We start from the raw sequence: 18261 nt of genomic DNA, 5'->3' as shown, positions 1-18261 counted from the left end.
TAGGAAGGATTTTCGGTACAAGATATTAGGTACATCCTAAAAATACCTTTGCCAATTTTTGTGGAGATCGATTCAGATTTGGATATATCTCCCATATACATTTCACACTAATTGGATGTAAATAATATATTAAGACCCTTCACTTGTACAAATAAGTTTTTTTCATCCGATTTTATATTTAATAACTTTAAAATTCCTAACATGCACTCCATAGCAATGATATTTGATTCGAGAGATCACATACAATATAAATTTACCTCAGTCGTGTTTAAAGGAAATCGATTAAGATAAAGCTTCCACAGATTAGGTTTAACCGATTTCCAATTTAAACCGCTCTAAAGTCTTAATAGGCAATAAAAACTTAAATTGCCAATATTAGCGATAATTTGCTACAGGTGACTCTATTAAATATTGATAGTGGTGTTGGGTATCATATAGTCGGCACTGTACGACTTTTGTCTTTTCTCAACTGGTTTAATGTTAAAATTGTAAAAAATCACTCAGAGAGATCTAATACCCAACAACGGATAACTGAAAAAAACTGTCAAAACTTGATGGCAATTCTTCAAAATCAATCTTTTTACCAATCAGAAGTTGACGATCTCGCTAATATTTTTAACATATCGCATTTGTTTTGTCATTTCAAAGAAGAGCTCTCTTGCGCGCCATCTTGTCTTAAATTTTCATAAATTTCGTTACAAGTTTTATATATATTTATTTTGGTACTGGGAGGATTTTCTACTTAAAATAGTGTATTCTTTCAGCTATTTGTACGAAGTCGATTTGGGTTCGTAAATTTTTTAAAAATTTAACCAAAATCTTTTATATTCAATTTATTAAAACATATCGCTTTTCCAAACCATTTTGATTTATATCAATTGCCTTTACAAGTTTTCTAATTTCATGTTAAACGTCCCTCATAATAAATAATATCTAATTTATCTTCAATCAGTCAATTTTTAAAATAGCTGCTCATTATTTATTCATAGCCATGACCGCCTTTGGGCAAAACACACACATTTCGCAATACACAGCAATCTATTAAGATTGATAATATTTGAAAATGATTTCAAATTTCTTTTCATGTTCTGGTAACAGATTTAAGTGTTAAGGAAATATCATTAAAAATACCAGAGTAGCCTAACCTTTGTTACGATGCATGGTGATTCGGAATCGTTTTTATACCCTCAGACATATGGCTACAGAGGGTATTTCATTTGATGGGCCAAAACAGGCCTCATTGAAGTAACGGCTTTAGACTCTAGGTCCGGACATTTGGAGTCGATTTAGGGATGTCCGTTCGTCCGTCTGATCGACAGGTGGGCATGATGACTCTCGAAATTGATCGAGTGTGCAGATGATAAATATAAGTCCACAAAAAAGATAAAGATTTTCAATAGAAAATATAAAATAGCCTCAGATTTTGCTCCAACTTTGCAAATCAGGGGCGAAGATGGACAATATCGATCCACTCCATCAACATTTCAATATCCAGGTAGCTCATAAAACGCGAAATTAACATTCGATTCCATTCTGACTTTGTACATATCCATATTTCCATCAACATAAGATCTATTGTAAATATGGTACAGATCGGACCATTCCTTCAGGTACCTCCCCCACGAAGGGTCAAAGTTTCGAATAACCAAAACGATCAAAAAATCCGAAATAAACATTTGGTTCTCTTCAAATTACACACATCCCATAATTTCTACCAACACAAGATCTGCTGTGAAGATGGAATGGTCCACTCCTTGTGATACCTCCCTCCAAAGGGTCAACATTTTGAATAATTATAACTCTTATAAAATGTGGTGTAAGAGTCCGATTCTCTTCAAATTACACACATCACAATATTTTTATTAACCCACGGTTTGGTGTGAAGATGGAATGTATCGATTCACTGCCTCTGATACCTCCCTCACAAAGGTTCAAATTTTTGAATACCCATGAAGCATATAAAATGCGAGATTGACATCCGATTCCATTCAGACTTGATACATCTCAATAGTTTCATCAGCGCCGGATCTGCTGTCAATATGGGATATATCGGTCCACTCCTTCTGGTACCTCCCCCACAAAGGACCAAAATTTTGAATAATCAAAATGATTATAAAATCCGAAATAAGCACCCGGTTCTCTTTAGATTTCACACATCCCATTATTTCTACTGTGCTGTGAAAATGGAATATATCGGTGCAGTCCTGCTGGTACCTCCCCATACAAAGGGTCCAAATTTTGAATAACCATGAAGCTCATAACACGAAATTAACATCCGATTCCATTCAGTCTTGGTACATCCCAAAATTTCCATCAACAAGAGATCTGTTGTAAAGATGGCAGAGATCGGACCATTTCTTCTGATACCTTCCCCACATACGGTTCAAGATTTTGAAAAACAAAAATAAAAAGCGAAATAAGCATCTAAATCTCCTCAAATCTCGCGCATACAAACATATCTGCGAATCCATTCTGGTACCTCATCCACATGCACAAAGCATAACCCTTAATTTTTCGAAATTGGAAAATTGAAGTGCTGGCATACTTTTAAAATTGTTGTTTTTTACGAAATTGGTAAGAGATATCGAAATATTTTAACTGCACAAATGAGCACAAACCGAGTACAATTCAACACAACTTTAATGTTTTCAAAATTGGAAATTGCAATTCTCTCAGATTTTTTCGAAAAAATACTGAACCTACCATTAAACTTAATTTTTTGGGGAACAATTTTTATACCCTCAGCCATATGGCTATGGGGGTATATATCATTTGATACGGCCAAAACGTACCTCATCGAAATAACGGTTTTAGACCCTAGGCCTCTTTGCACTAAATACGTTTTAAGACATTTGGATTCGATCTAGAGTTGTCCGTCCGTCCGCCCTTCTGTCTGTATCCGATTTGGTCCGAATTGTGTACAATTCAGCACAACTTTATTTTTTCGAAAATTGCAATTTTTTCGAAAAGAAATCTTTTTTCGAATATTTTGGAAAATTTTTTTCGAATTTTGAAAAGAAAAATTCGGAACAATTGAGCACTGGCCTAACACAATTTCAACGGAGACCAAATCATATCTACAACATGTTTTTAATTTTTGCCCAATTTTTATAAATTTCCCCAATGTTTATGCCACCCTCGTTGAACACACCGACAATTGAGAAGATCAACAAAAACAGCATGATCATGTATATTTAGTAGGCCTGTTTTACTGTTTTTTTCTGTTCTTTTTTTTCTCTCATTTCTTAAGTTTGTCTTGTGCTGAGTATTTGTTTTTTTATTATATCTCTTGATGTTTTTTTTTGCAAATATCAAAATAAATAAAAAAAAATTAAAATAAAATACAAATTTTGTCATATTTTTTTTGTCTGGCCAATGGCGATGGCCACTGCTGTGTTTGTTTACAATTCATAGCTCCCCAAAGAGTCGGCCACTTCGGTGGCTCTTTGTTTGCTTGTGTGGTAGCCCCGCTTTACTTTACCATCCAATACTTCCCCACCAATCATGAGGGGGTGAGGGTAGAGTATTGAAGCAGATTTTGAATGATGTGCGTTTAAATTGTTCATAACTCTTCGGACAAACATTCAAGTGTCTGGTGACTGGTGTTTTGTGAGCATCTGTGTGTGTGGGGACAATTGGGGGAATGGTGACCACCAACAGAATCCCAAAAAAATATTTTCAAAGAAGAAAAATTACAATTTGTTTTAAGAAATTTTTGTTGTCCCCCTTCACAAAAACAAAAGAAAATATTTTTACCTGTCATTGAAAAGGGTTCAGGTGTTTTATTTTTTTTAATTCTCCTGAAACACTTTAGGTTTCTGGGTGATATTTTTAATTGCGAGAAAAATGTAATAAACTGATGGGGGAGGTAAGTAATTAATTTTGTTACTGTAACAGACCGCAATCCACGTTAAATTAATATCCCCGAAAAGAATCTCGGTTTTGCCACATTAATTATGCGTGACAGTTTTCTCTTCATTGCGGCTGCGGGGGAAAATGGTTTGGGAGGATTTTTCGGGTTTGTATTCTATTTTCTTTTTTTAAAAAAGGACACAGGACATGTTGGATGGATGAATAGATACATGGATGGATATTTTGGCTGTGATTTAGCTACACAAAATAATCCGGAAAATAAATTTGGCAATTGTTAGGCGATGGCAGAGTCTTTAATGTTCTTCCTTGAATACCAGATAGGAAATTAGAAAAAAAATCAGAAGAGAAAAATAAATAATTTGTTATAAAGGCCAGGGCATACTTAAGATCTCATAAAGACTATCATCAATGATCTATGAATATATGAAGTTCTGCAAGCCTTCTCTTTTTAAATTTGAAGGTTAGATATAAGGGGACCTTTGGTAGATTTCCCTTCAGAGCCTACAGAATGGTCCTTCGAAACTTGAGCGAAACAAAATTTTCTTAATTTCATTCAAGAAAATAATACGATTGCTTTCCCAACTTCTGACGGTTTTTTTTTTTTGACTTTCAATTAAATTTCGATTCAAAATATATTCACTATATATGAATTGCTTTTATACTTACAAATGTGAATAATTAGGTTGCCTCAGGCGCCACTTACCTGAAAAGATAATAAAAAGATCAATGATTAGAGGAGAGGGTTAAATATAAGCAAAAACACAGAAAGTTCGACCGGGCCGAACTTTGAATACACTTCACCATTTGTAAAGGACTTGGTAATTTTCAAAAAAAAAAAAAGGAATAAAAATAAAATCCGTTCAAAGTGCCGGTAAAAATCTTTAAAATATCAAATATGAGGAGTTACCGATATATTGGGGGCTATACGAAGACGTGGACCTGTACATATACACATATATGGACCTGTATATGTTACGATATTCAAATACGATACTTTCGAGGTGTTACAAACGGAAAATGCGGAAATATGCGTGAGGTATAAGATATAGTGGGCCGAAATATTCCACTTCATCTAATGCAGATAAAAATATTAGTATGTGCCAAAATTTAAAGGAAACCGAACTTTTATATCCAATTTTATGAAAAATCTTGAATTCCGTATTCATCTCAGATTTCTGGTTGAGAGAAATATTTAGATTTAGCAAGTTGTTTAGAATCGCCGACTTGTTTCGCAAGTTATGACAGATACAAGTAATGGAAATTTTGACCCTTTGTGGGTGAAGTACCAAAAAGGGTTGACATCTTTATTTTCACATCAGATTTTGCGTTAGCCTATATGTTTGGATGTGTGAAATTTGAAGAGAGTTGGAAGCTTATTTCGCGTTTTGTTTTCTCAAAATTTTGATCCCTTTGTGGGGGAAACACAAGGAGGAGGAGTGCGCCGATATATCCCATTTTCGCAGCAGATCTTGAATTAGTAAAAATAATGGCATGTGTGAAATTTGTAGCGAACCGGACACTTATTTCGGATTTTTTATCGCTTTGGTAATTCACAATCTTGACCCTTTGTGGAGGAGGTACCAGATCCGATCTTTACCTTTTTAATAACAGATCTATTGTTGATAGAAATATTGAGATGTGTCAAGTCCGAATGGAATCGGATGTTAATTTCGCGTTTTATGGGCTTTGGAGATACTAAAAATGTTGTCCCATTGTGGGGGAAGTACCAGAAGGAGTGCATCGATATATCCCACCTTCAATGCAGATCTTGTGTTAAAAGAAATAATGGGATGTGTGCAATTTGAAGAGCATCGGACTCTTACATAATATTTTATACGAGTTATAATTATTCAAAATGTAGACCCTTTGTGGGGGAGGTACTTGATAGAGTGGACCGATATTGACCATTTTCGCACTTGACCTGGCACTGATGCAAATATTAGGATTTGCAAAGATGGAGAAAAATCGGATTATCGTTTCTTTTTCTGTGCAGAAAATATTTTTTTGAAAATTTCGACCTTTTGTGGGAAAGGTACCAGAAGGAGTGAACCGATATATTTAACGCCAGACCTTGGGTTAATAAAAATATTAGGATGTGTAAAATTTAAAGACAATCAGGCTCTTACATCACATTTTATAAGAGTTGTAATTATTCAAAATGTTGACCCTTTGTGGGGGAGGTACTGGATAGAGTGGACCGATTATGTCAATTTTCGCCCTTGACCCGGCACTGATGCAAATATTAGAACTTGCAAGTTAGAGCAAAATCGGATTATCTTTTCTCTTTCTGTGCAGTTAAATATTTTTTGAAAATATTGATATTTTGTGGTGGCGGTACCAGAAGGGGTGAACCGATGTCGATCTCGATTTATTTTCATAATAAAATAACAATGTACCAAGTTCGGACCGTATCCAATCGTGCACACTAGCCAGGCAGATGGATGGATGGAAGAACGGACGGACGAACCCCCCTAGATCAACTTCAAATGTCCGGAAACGGATATGGTCCAAAGAGACCTAGGATCTTAAACCATTATTTCGACGAGGTACGTTTGGGCCTTTCAAATGATTGATACCCTCTGTAGTCATATGGCTGAGGATAAAATAAAGTCTTCTAGAGAAAGAAAGGTTGTTCCATAGAATGAATGCCCTATAAATACCTTCTGTAGGAAGAAAAATTAAAAATGTATTTTACTGGAAAAGGTTTTCTCTTGAAAGGAGAACTTCTGAAGGATCTCTAGTAAAAGAAACCCCTTGTGGAAAAAAGACTTTCCAAAGGTGTTCTATAAACGGAAGACATTTTAAAGGTATTCTTAAGACAGAATGCTCCTGAAAGTCTTCTATAGACAGAAGACTTTCTAAAGGTAATCTACTGACAGAAGGCCACCTAAAGGTCTTCTGTGTCCCCCTAAAGGTCTTCTGTGTCCCCCTAAAGGTCTTCTGTGTCCCCCTAAAGGTCTTCTGTAGACAGAAGGTCTTCTAAATTTCTTTAACGGATCTTATAACGGTCTTCTGTAGAATTTTAAACAGTCTTCTATAGGCAGAAGACCTTCTACAGTATGAGGAATGAGCTAGAATTCTAGAGAGCTAGAATCTTTGAGATATGAACGGTTTTGCAAAAATGAATACTAACATGATACGAAAAGTACTAAATGTTACTAAATTTGGAATTCAGTGAATTATAGAGGTTTAATTCCGAAATTTCATATTTAGTTCTCTGTTGGTATCTTGTCTTAAGACATGAGGGTGGTTTTGGAAACGTGTAATATCATTGTACGAAAAGTACTAAATGGTACTAAATTTGGTATTGGGTGAAGGGATAGGGCTGGAATCCTCAAATTTGATATTGAGGCCTCTTTTGGTGCCTGAAATTGAGAAATGGGAGTGTTTTGAAAATTTGTGCTATAATTGTACGAAAAGTACGAAATTTGGTATTTGGTGAAAGAATAGACGGTGGTTTTGGAAATGTGTGCTACAATTGTACGAAAATTACTAAACTTGGTTTTGGGGAAGAAATACAGCTGAAATCCAGAAATTTGATATTGAAGTCTCTGTTGGTATCTGAAATTGTAATATGGAGGTAGTTTAGGAAATGTGTCCCTTATTTGTACGAAAAGTATTAAATTGTACTAAAATTGGTATTGGGTGGAGGAATAGGGCTATAGTCCTCAAATTTGACGTAGAGATCTTGTTGGTGTCTGGAATTGAAATATGGAGGTGGTTTTCAAAATGGGTACTATAATTGTACGAAAAATAGTAGGTCAGTGTAGATTTCTAGGGTTTACATAGGAAGACGTTTAATTAGCTTAGGAAAGCAAAATTGTATGTGGGTCCATTGTAAAATAGGTTTACTTATATCCTCCACGGAAAAAAATAAACATTTTCCTATTACTTTTTCCGAAAAAGGAAAAACTTAATTAAGATATAAAACCTTGAATGTCACTTCGCATATGCCCAATATTTAATAGATGGCGCTAGTTGCAATCAATGGTTCCAAGGGTATTTACGGGTCTTTTCCCTTATTAATATAAGTCGAAACAAGTAAAAAAGCTGTAAGTTCGGCCGGGCCGAACTTTTAATACCCTCCACCATTTGGTACAAATATGGCAATTTCCAAAAAAAAAAAACCGTTGAAAATTCTGTTAAAATCTTAAAAATACCGAATGCTTATACGACGACTTGGGCCTGCATTGGCAATTTTTGTCATAAATTATTACAATATTTAAATGCGAAACTTGAAGAAAAATCTGTTTATAATGTAGCTAAAATCGTCAAAATACCGAACATGGGGGGTACCGTTATATGGGGGCTATACGAATACATGGACCTGCACAGATAATTTTCTGGCATGGGCTGAAGTATCCATTACGAACTTCAAATACCAAAATTGAAATAATTCCGGTGAATAATGTCGCTAAAATCATTAAAATACCGAATATCGGGGGTACCGTTATATGGGGGCTATATGAAGACGTGGACCTACATGTCTCATTTTTTGACTTTGGATGAAGTATCCATTACGAACTTCAAATACCAAATTTGAAACGATTCCGGTAAACAATGTCGCTAAAATCATCAAAATACCGAATATCGGGGGGTACCGTTATATGGGGGCTATATGAAGACGTGGACCTGCACAGATAATTTTCTGTCTTAGGCTGTAGTATCCATTACGAACTTCAAATACCAAAATTGAAATAATTCCGGTGAATAATGTCGCTAAAATCATCAAAATACCGAATATCGGGGGGTACCGTTATATGGGGGCTATATGAAGACGTGGACCTACATGGCCCATTTACGAACTTAACCTGCCTACTGGGAAAATATACATGTGTGCAAAATTTTAGCCTTCTATCTCAATTTGTTCGAAAGATAGCGTGATTACAACAGACAGACAGACCGACACACAGACAGACAGATGGACATGGCTAAATCGTCTTAGAATTTTACGCTGATCAAGAATATATATACTTTGTTGGGTCTGACATGAATATTTCGAGGAGTTACAAACGGAATGACAAAATTAATATACCCTCCATAGTATGGTGGAGGGTATAAAAATAGGAACATAACATTGGCTTTGAACGAAAAAAAACACATCTAATGCCGTTCATACATCCCCTCCAAAAAAATGCAAAAAAAAGACACAACATTTAGTTTTGCAAAATAAATTTTTACGACAATTTGACAGTGATATGCTGTTTGTTGTTATTGGCCGCTGCTGCCGCCTGCCTGCCAGGCAGCCCCAACTATTGTTGGCGTTGTCTCATAGCCGGTATGAGTGTTTTTTTCCTCTTCTTCTTAGTTATGTTGAGACCCCTACCACCACCACAGTCAAGTGTAGTGTCAGTCAGTCATTCATGCCACACCAGACCAGTGGCATACGTCTATGGATGTGAGGCAACAAAAAAAAAATAAAATAAATCGGCAATCAGCTGTTGTAGCAACACTAAACAGCAGCAATGTTGGTGGCATATTCACGAACAATAACAACTACAAAAGTACGTCCAACTGTTACTAGTTTTTTGTCGGCGTCATCGTCATTCTTTTTTTAATAAAAAAAGAAATTGTTTTGTTACAGTCATTGTATTTGCGAAAAAACAACTGTGTGTAATACAAATATTGTGTATTAGGATTTAATGATTTTTTTTTATTGTTGCAAAATGGTCAGGCTTATCCCTTTATTGTTGTTTTTATAAAAACAACGTTTGTTTATTAGTGGAGAACGATGGTAATGTTTACCAGGGGGTAAGGCAGGGAATACCTAGGTTTCGGAAAGAGCCACCAATCCTCATCAGTTCCCTTGTTTTTGTCTGGGATATTCTCCCCAGAAGTTATTTTAAAAATAACTTCTATGACAAAAAACATTTTTTTTACCCAAGTGACGAGATCGTAAGCTCAATAGAAGAGGAACCAAAGAATTATATAAAACTAAAATTCTTTTGGAAAGTCTTCTAAATCTTACAACCGCACTTATAAACATTTTCATCTTTCTCCACTTGTTATGCTTTCGTTCAACCTGAACGAAGTAGCATAACCATGTAAGTTGGTTTTGTCTGTTACAACAAAAACCCCTTCGTCGACCGTGCCTTGTCTATAAATAGAACAGTGTGGCTTGTTTGTTCGGGATACTTCCGAAACCTAGGTATTCCCTGCCTTACCCCCTGGTAAACATTACCATCGTTCTCCACTAATAAACAAACGTTGTTTTTATAAAAACAACAATAAAGGGATAAGCCTGACCATTTTGCAACAACAAAATACTACGGTATCCCGAACAAACAAGCCACACTGTTCTATTTATAGACAAGGCACGGTCGACGAAGGGGTTTTTGTTGTAACAGACAAAACCAACTTACATGGTTATGCTACTTCGTTCAGGTTGAACGAAAGCATAACAAGTGGAGAAAGATGAAAATGTTTATAAGTGCGGTTGTAAGATTTAGAAGACTTTCCAAAAGAATTTTAGTTTTATATAATTCTTTGGTTCCTCTTCTATTGAGCTTACGATCTCGTCACTTGGGTAAAAAATGTTTTTTGTCATAGAAGTTATTTTTAAAATAACTTCTGGGGAGAATATCCCAGACAAAAACAAGGGAACTGATGAGGATTGGTGGCTCTTTCCGAAACCTAGGTATTCCCTGCCTTACCCCCTGGTAAACATTACCATCGTTCTCCACTAATAAACAAACGTTGTTTTTATAAAAACAACAATAAAGGGATAAGCCTGACCATTTTGCAACAACAAAATACTACGGTATCCCGAACAAACAAGCCACACTGTTCTATTTATAGACAAGGCACGGTCGACGAAGGGGTTTTTGTTGTAACAGACAAAACCAACTTACATGGTTATGCTACTTCGTTCAGGTTGAACGAAAGCATAACAAGTGGAGAAAGATGAAAATGTTTATAAGTGCGGTTGTAAGATTTAGAAGACTTTCCAAAAGAATTTTAGTTTTATATAATTCTTTGGTTCCTCTTCTATTGAGCTTACGATCTCGTCACTTGGGTAAAAAATGTTTTTTGTCATAGAAGTTATTTTTAAAATAACTTCTGGGGAGAATATCCCAGACAAAAACAAGGGAACTGATGAGGATTGGTGGCTCTTTCCGAAACCTAGGTATTCCCTGCCTTACCCCCTGGTAAACATTACCATCGTTCTCCACTAATAAACAAACGTTGTTTTTATAAAAACAACAATAAAGGGATAAGCCTGACCATTTTGCAACAACAAAATACTACGGTATCCCGAACAAACAAGCCACACTGTTCGATTTTTTTTTAATATATATTAAAATGCTACTTTTTCGAAAGATCCCCACCACAGCTTCCAGGCCAATTCAAGTTATTCTGGAGCCCTTTCAAGGAAAATTTCGATTTTTAGCTTTCCACTGATCACATTAGCTCCTTGTGATAATTATATTTCATGAAAAATACGATTTTATATATCTAAAGAACCTCACTTCACACCACCCTAATATCATCTCTACAAAACAACATTCCCTTCTATTAAGTCAGAACAAATATATATGTGTATGTACGTATGTATTTAAATTACTTAGTCAATACGTAGGTATTACGCATAAAACATTCAACTCAAACTGACGCACTACAAAAAAAAACGAAAAATATCCACCGACGCCAAAAAGCTGCGCCTAACTGGTCTGGTCTGCCCGGCTGACTGAGTGAGACGCTGCCTTGACTGTCGCCACCATATGTTGGCAGTTATGAATGAATTCTCATTTTTTCCTCGCTAAACTAAATTAATTAAATGAAATAAAATAAAATTCTTGTTTGTTTTACATGATCCAGTGCACAGGGATGCCAAGGCATGAAAATAGGGGTCTTTGACACCCTGGACTGAAATATGAAATTGAGCAGTGAAAATATTACTTCTATGTCAATTTAATGTAAAATGGTGTGCGTTTTTTTTGGAGACTTTAATTGTAATGTTATTAACAGAGCTCTGTTAACAAGTTAACAGTATTCGAAAAATAAATAGTTGTAACTATTTTGGACTAACCTAATCTATATTGATAAAAGAGTAGTAATTGACTGACTGATTCGTTATGTCAATTCATCAACGGCCAGAAGAAATGGCTTAAACGAGGATCTTGAAATTTTGGGCGATGATAGATGTACCAAAGGGTACAAAAAGTTGTCGAAATTTGCACATATGTCCACGAAAAGTACTAAATAGTACTAAATGGGGTACAATTTCAATTTGGATGAAACAAAAGAGCTTGAATTCTGAAATTTAAAAATTAGATTAGAATTACATTCTAGTATTTTTGGAAATTCGTACTTATGTGTACTAAATGGTATTAAATTTTGGTACAATTTAAATTTTGGGTGATCCGGCAGACTTGGAATACTGAAATTTGGAAATAAGATTTCTATCGAATTGTATGATGTTGGAAGTTATGGAAATTTGAACTTATTAGTACTAAATTTGGTACAATTTGGATTTGGGTGAACAAATAGAGTTGGGATCCTGAAAATTGGAAAAAAGATTGCTGTCGGACTGTAGGGTTGGTACATGTAGCTATTTTTTGGAATGCGAACTTATATAAAGTGTGGTACTATTTTAATTTAGACGAACCGATAAAGATCGAATGCTGAAATTTGGAATTGGAATTACTGTGGATTGGGGTATGTAGGAAGCTTTGGAAATATGTACTTAGTTTGGAACAATTAGGATTAGGGTGAACCGATAGGTCTGGAATCCTGATATTGGAAAATATGATTTCTATTGGATTGTATGATGCAGATTGTTATGTGTAAATATGTACTAAATGAAATTCTGAAATTTTGAAAAAAAAAAAAAACATTTCGATAGGTAGTAATTTGGGAAATTTTGAGTGTAGGATCGGGGTATGTAGGATGCTTTGAAAAATCGTCCTTACGTGTACTAAATTGCTAAGATATAGAGGTGGTTTTGGAAATATACACTATAATTGTTGGAAAACTACTACGTGGTACTAAATTTAGTATTTGATGATGGGACAAAATTCGGAAAATCGGTATTTAGGCTACTGATGGTATCTGTATTTGAGATTTGGCGGTGGTTTGAATTCCGTCCTATATTTTAAAGAAAGTACTAAGTGGTACTGAATTAGCGCAAAATTCCTGAAATTTACTATTAAGTCCACTATTGGAATCTGAGCTTGAGAAATGGAGATTAAATTGGAAATGTGTATAGTTGTACGAAAAGTACTAAGTGGTACTAAATTTGGCATTGGATGAAGGAATAGAGCTGGAATCCAAAAATTAGATATTGAGGACTCTGTTGGTATCTGGTGCTGAGATCTGGTAGTGGTTTTCCAAAAGCGTACTCTAATTGTTCGAAAAGTACTAATTGTGGATCAATGTTAATATCTAGGATGGAGATATAGATTGTTTTGGATATGCATTTGGAGTACTAAAAAGGCATAACACTTTACATTTCGCTGATGAAGTTGTGGGCACATGCTAGTAACTAGAACAATAAAATATAGACTTCAATTTGACAACAGCTACCCCCAAAAAGTATATATATATATATATATATATATATATATATATATATATATATATATATATATATATATATATATATATATATATATATATATATATATATATATATATATTACTGTTCATTGTGCGAAAATTACGATTCCTGTGGAAAAGGAAATAACCCATTGAAATTTTCAATAAGTCGATTTTTTTTTTGAATATGGACTTTTTATATTTTGGAAGTCCCTAGAAACCTCTTTCATTGGTACGACTATATCCCCAGGTAACCTAGTTTTCGAACAATTATTAATAACATTGATATTCTTGGTCTTATAATGTATTAAATTATTCGTCAATCGTATTTATTTTTATGATTTTTAATTAAGAAAAAATTAATAACAATTGTTAAAACTACTTATGTTTCCAATACATTTAACTTGCTAACAGAGCTCTGTTAATAACATAGCTTTGTTAAGGTTTTATGTTGTTGGTCTTATAATGTATTTAATTTTCTGTTAATCGTATTTATTTTTATGATTTTTATTTAAAAAATGGTCTAAAATTGTTAAAACTACTTATTTTCCAAAACTGTTAACTTTTTAACAGAGCTCTGTTAATAACATTACAATTTAACTCTCCAAAGAAATTACAATTTATCTTCTCTTATCTTTATCGTGGATTCAGGACCCAAAGATTTATATTTTTATGTTAGACAAATTTGACAACTTTGTCTGACATCGTCAGCCCTACCATTTACACTCACTTTTTAGTCATCATCTTTATTAATACTGCCAGCTTCGGCAAACACGGAAAAAGGGTTATTCAAATAAATGAAATTGAAATAAAAATTAAATTTGAACAGAGACCAAAGTAAATATTCAAATTTTGGAACAAATGCACTCGGGATAATTTTGAACAAATATGCGAAATAGAGATGAGTTTGAAATGTGATAATATAGTTAAAAATTTAAAAGGTCTTCCATAAATAAAATAAATGTAATCAACGCAGACTTTTGATTTCATTTCAAGACCACAAAAAACCTTCAGATGTTACATTAGAGACCGATGTTACATTATAATCTTTGGATCATGGCCTAATATCATGGCCACGGGTTCTGTAAACAGAATAAGTTCGGAAGCCCTAAAATGGACAGAAGACCCAGAAGTATGTTATAAACAAATTTCTTAAATAATTTACAATGAGAACAATATTTAGAAAAATTTAAAGAATATTTTTTATCCTCGATTTCAGCTCGACAGGGCCCAGGAAAAGTTTTTTTAAAAACCCACAAATTGTGATCAGCTAGAAAAAATTTTACCAAAAATCAAAACATGTTCTTATTCGAGATTTGACATCTTTTGGACCCAGAAGAAAGATGTTCTTAAAGATATTTTTTTTTAAATCCGCAATTTATGGTCGGAGAAATATTCTTAAAAAAGACAGGATTATATTTTTTAAACCTTAAAACTATTCATAAAAAACATAAATTAATTAGAAAATATTTTTTTTAATACTCAAACTCAGATATCTAAATATCAAATTTCAGAATTTTATCTATATCCCTTCATCCAATACAAAATTTAGTATGACTTAGTACTTTTCGTACCAATATACACACTTTCGAAACCACCGCCATATATCAATCTCAGATACCAACAGAGACCTCGAAATCAGATTTCCATGTGTCCAGGCTTCACATTACCCGCGATCCTAATATCAAATTTCAAGCACTATCTATTCACGCAATACCAAATTGTGCAAGTATGGTACTATTTAGTACTTTACGTGCACTTGTAGGACACATTTCCAAAGCCACCTTTTTATTACAAACCGACCACCTACTGGGACGCCAATACAAAATTTCAAAATTCCATCTGCATCCGATCCCCCTAAACCTGTTTCAAATTTAATACCATTTGTGCAGTTCGTACCCATAGTTCTCCTTTCCAAAACCAACTTTATATATCAAAAATACTTTTCAATCACACCAAATTTCAGATCTGAAACACAATATGTTCACCCAATACCAAATTGAACAAAATATAGTACTATTTAGTAATTTTCGTATACATGTTTAAAATCACATCCTCATCACAAACCTACCGCCAACAGAATCCCCAATACAAAATTTCAAAATTCCAGCTTCATCCGTTCACCCTAAACCAAAATGTTTCAGTACCATTTAGTACAGTTTGGACACTTAGTACAAATTTCCAAAAAAAAAAAAAAAAACACTTCATAAATCAAACTTACTTTCTTAACTTCATTCTAATACCAAATTTAAAGTTTTTAGCTGTATTCATTCACATAACACCAAATGGTACGATTTTATAAGTTTAGTGCCATTTTAGAACTTTTCGTAACATAAAAGTTCGAATTCCCCAAAAACCTTTGGCACATCTATCCTGCACTCCATCAGTGACCCTCACTCCGAATTTTAAAAGTCTAGCTAATTCCGTTTGCCCAATATAAAGTATACAATTTTTAGTACTTTTCGAATTTCCAAAAATCAAGCCTTATCAGATGCCAATACCGATCCTCGTGCAAAATTTCCAAATTCTACCTTCAGTCATTTCATCTGGGCCAGTTATTTCACTACTCTTGTTTTTTTTTTTGTTTTGTATAAATGAGGCCTTCCAAAGTTTTTGATGTGCTCAAATAATCCTTTCATTACGAGCCCAAAATCAGATCCATACCTCCATCCCATGTCAAAATCTTCATTACATCCATTTTCCGATTTCCCAATTTCAAGGAAAACTTTTATTTCCTCATTTACTTAGCAGCACCACTCAAAACAAACTAAAACCCCACTTGTCCCAAATACATGCTCATCGTTCATTCTCTACGCTTCCGCAGCAGAGTACCAAACTTATGCCAAACTAAAACAAAAAGAAGATGCTGATGCAGTTGCAGATGAACAAGATATTTTTAATTTTCCCACTCAGTCAACATTGAAAAACTAAATGTTAAATATTTGGCAAATGCATTAAAAATTTCTAGCAGCTAAGAATCTGGGGAGGGGTTTTGCTTTAGTTTACTTTCTCCCATGGATCACCACACGAAACCCCCTGAAAATCGCCACCGAAGACTTTCGAAAGGAAATTGAAAATGTTTAAAACAAACAGTGTGGCGGGAGTCTAGGAATCGTTAGTACAAGTCAAGGAAGTGGGGCGGGGAAGGAAGTAAATTGGATATTGACTGAGTGTTTGCCTTGCCTGCGTCTGCCTGCCTGCCTCCCTGACTGACTGACTGATTGAACGAATGGTTTTGAATGGCTTTTATTTTTGTGGTTTTGAGCCTTGAAACTTATTTTTCGATATATATATATTTTTTATTCAATTTTTGTTGTTGTTGTCTGTTTTAATTTTTTTGGTTTTGCTGGCAATGCCAAGGGAGAGAGAGAGAGAGGGCTAAGGGGTAGTGGTGGTATTTCGTTGTTTGCAAAGAAATATCGACATAAATTCCATCATTCGTGTTCTTGAAGTTTTGAGACGCATTCATGTGCGCCTTCGACAATGGGACCGTTTCCCCCACCAGCACCAATCACAACAACAATAAAAACCCAAAGCCAAAAATAAATATTGCCTGGAAAGGTTACTTCTGACCTAAAGAATATTGATTTTGCCCGTTTTGGTTATTACTTATTTTTTTTTCTTTTCAACTTTACATTTTGTATTGTTGCCGCTGTTGTTGTTGTTGCTTTTGAATATTTGTTCGAAGCCAATACTTTTCAATTACTTAGGTCTTAATGGAAAGTTTTTGAAAAGGTCTTAGTCGAAATGGAAAATAAGCACGTTCTGGTTATTATAATAAGTTATTGATTTAATTTTGCGGGGTGGTAAACTTTTGAAATGGCCTTGAGAGGTTTTCAACAGCCATTGATTTAAATTGGTTATAGATGGGTAAATGCATAAAAAAAGTTAGGAGATCCATGACAACCAGATGTAGTAGATGGACTAGGAACAGATGTAAGAAAAAATCGGGTCATTGGGTTGTTAAAGGAGGCGCAAATTCTTCAGAAATTTTCATACGTTATTATGGTGCGCCATCTATGCTTTAATTCTTATATGGAGCGCTAAAAATGCAGATGGCGCCCAAGGATTAAAAATCGTTTTATACCCACAGCCAGGGAGGGAATATGTCATTTGATATGGTCAAAAGGTACCTAGTCGAAATAACGGTTTTAGACCCTAGGTCTCTTTGGACGAAATCCGTTTCAGGGCATTTGGAGTCGATCTAGCGATGTCTGTCTGTCTATTTGGCTGCCGGTGCACACGATAACTCTCAAAGGGAGTATCCGATTTGGTCCAAACTTGGTACATCGTCATAATATTGTCAAATTTAGTTCGAGTTCGCAATTGGGCAATATCCCCACAAAGGGTCAAAATTTTGAATAATTATAACATTCATTATATGTGACGTAAGAGTCCGACTGTCTTCAAATTACGCACATCTCAATATTTTTATTAATCCAAGGTCTGGTGTGAACATGGAATACACCGGTCCACTCCTTCTGGTATCTCTCCCACAAAAGGGCTAAAATTTCCAATATTCATGAAGCTCATAAAACTCTAAATTGGGATTCGAATCCATTGAGACTTGACAAATCTCAATATTTCTATCAGCACATGATCTGTTATAAGTATGGTAGAGATCGAACTATTCCTTCTGGTACCTCCCTCACAAAGTTTTGAATAACCAAAACGTTTATAAAATCTGAAAAAAAAAACCTCCGGTTCCCTTCATATTTCACACATCCCATTATTTCTACGAACACAAGATCTGCTATGAAGATGAGATATATTGGTTCATTCCTCCTGGAGCTCCCCCACAAAGTTTCAAATTTTTGAATGTCTATGAAGCTCATAAAACGCGAAGTTATC

At 34.6% G+C, this 18261-nt stretch overlaps 1 protein-coding gene across 3 annotated transcripts in view; it reads right to left on the bottom strand.

Annotated features, from left to right (window-relative positions):
* The window catches only part of LOC101899456 (kinesin-associated protein 3), a 146396-nt gene that overhangs the window by 89516 nt on the left and 38619 nt on the right, over positions 1-18261 (bottom strand). The window lies entirely within an intron of this gene.

This window comes from Musca domestica, unplaced genomic scaffold (genome assembly GCF_030504385.1).
Source record: "Musca domestica strain aabys unplaced genomic scaffold, Musca_domestica.polishedcontigs.V.1.1 2, whole genome shotgun sequence".
NCBI classification, from domain to species: Eukaryota; Metazoa; Arthropoda; class Insecta; order Diptera; family Muscidae; genus Musca; species Musca domestica.
This window is presented reverse-complemented; position numbering and strand designations above follow the sequence as displayed.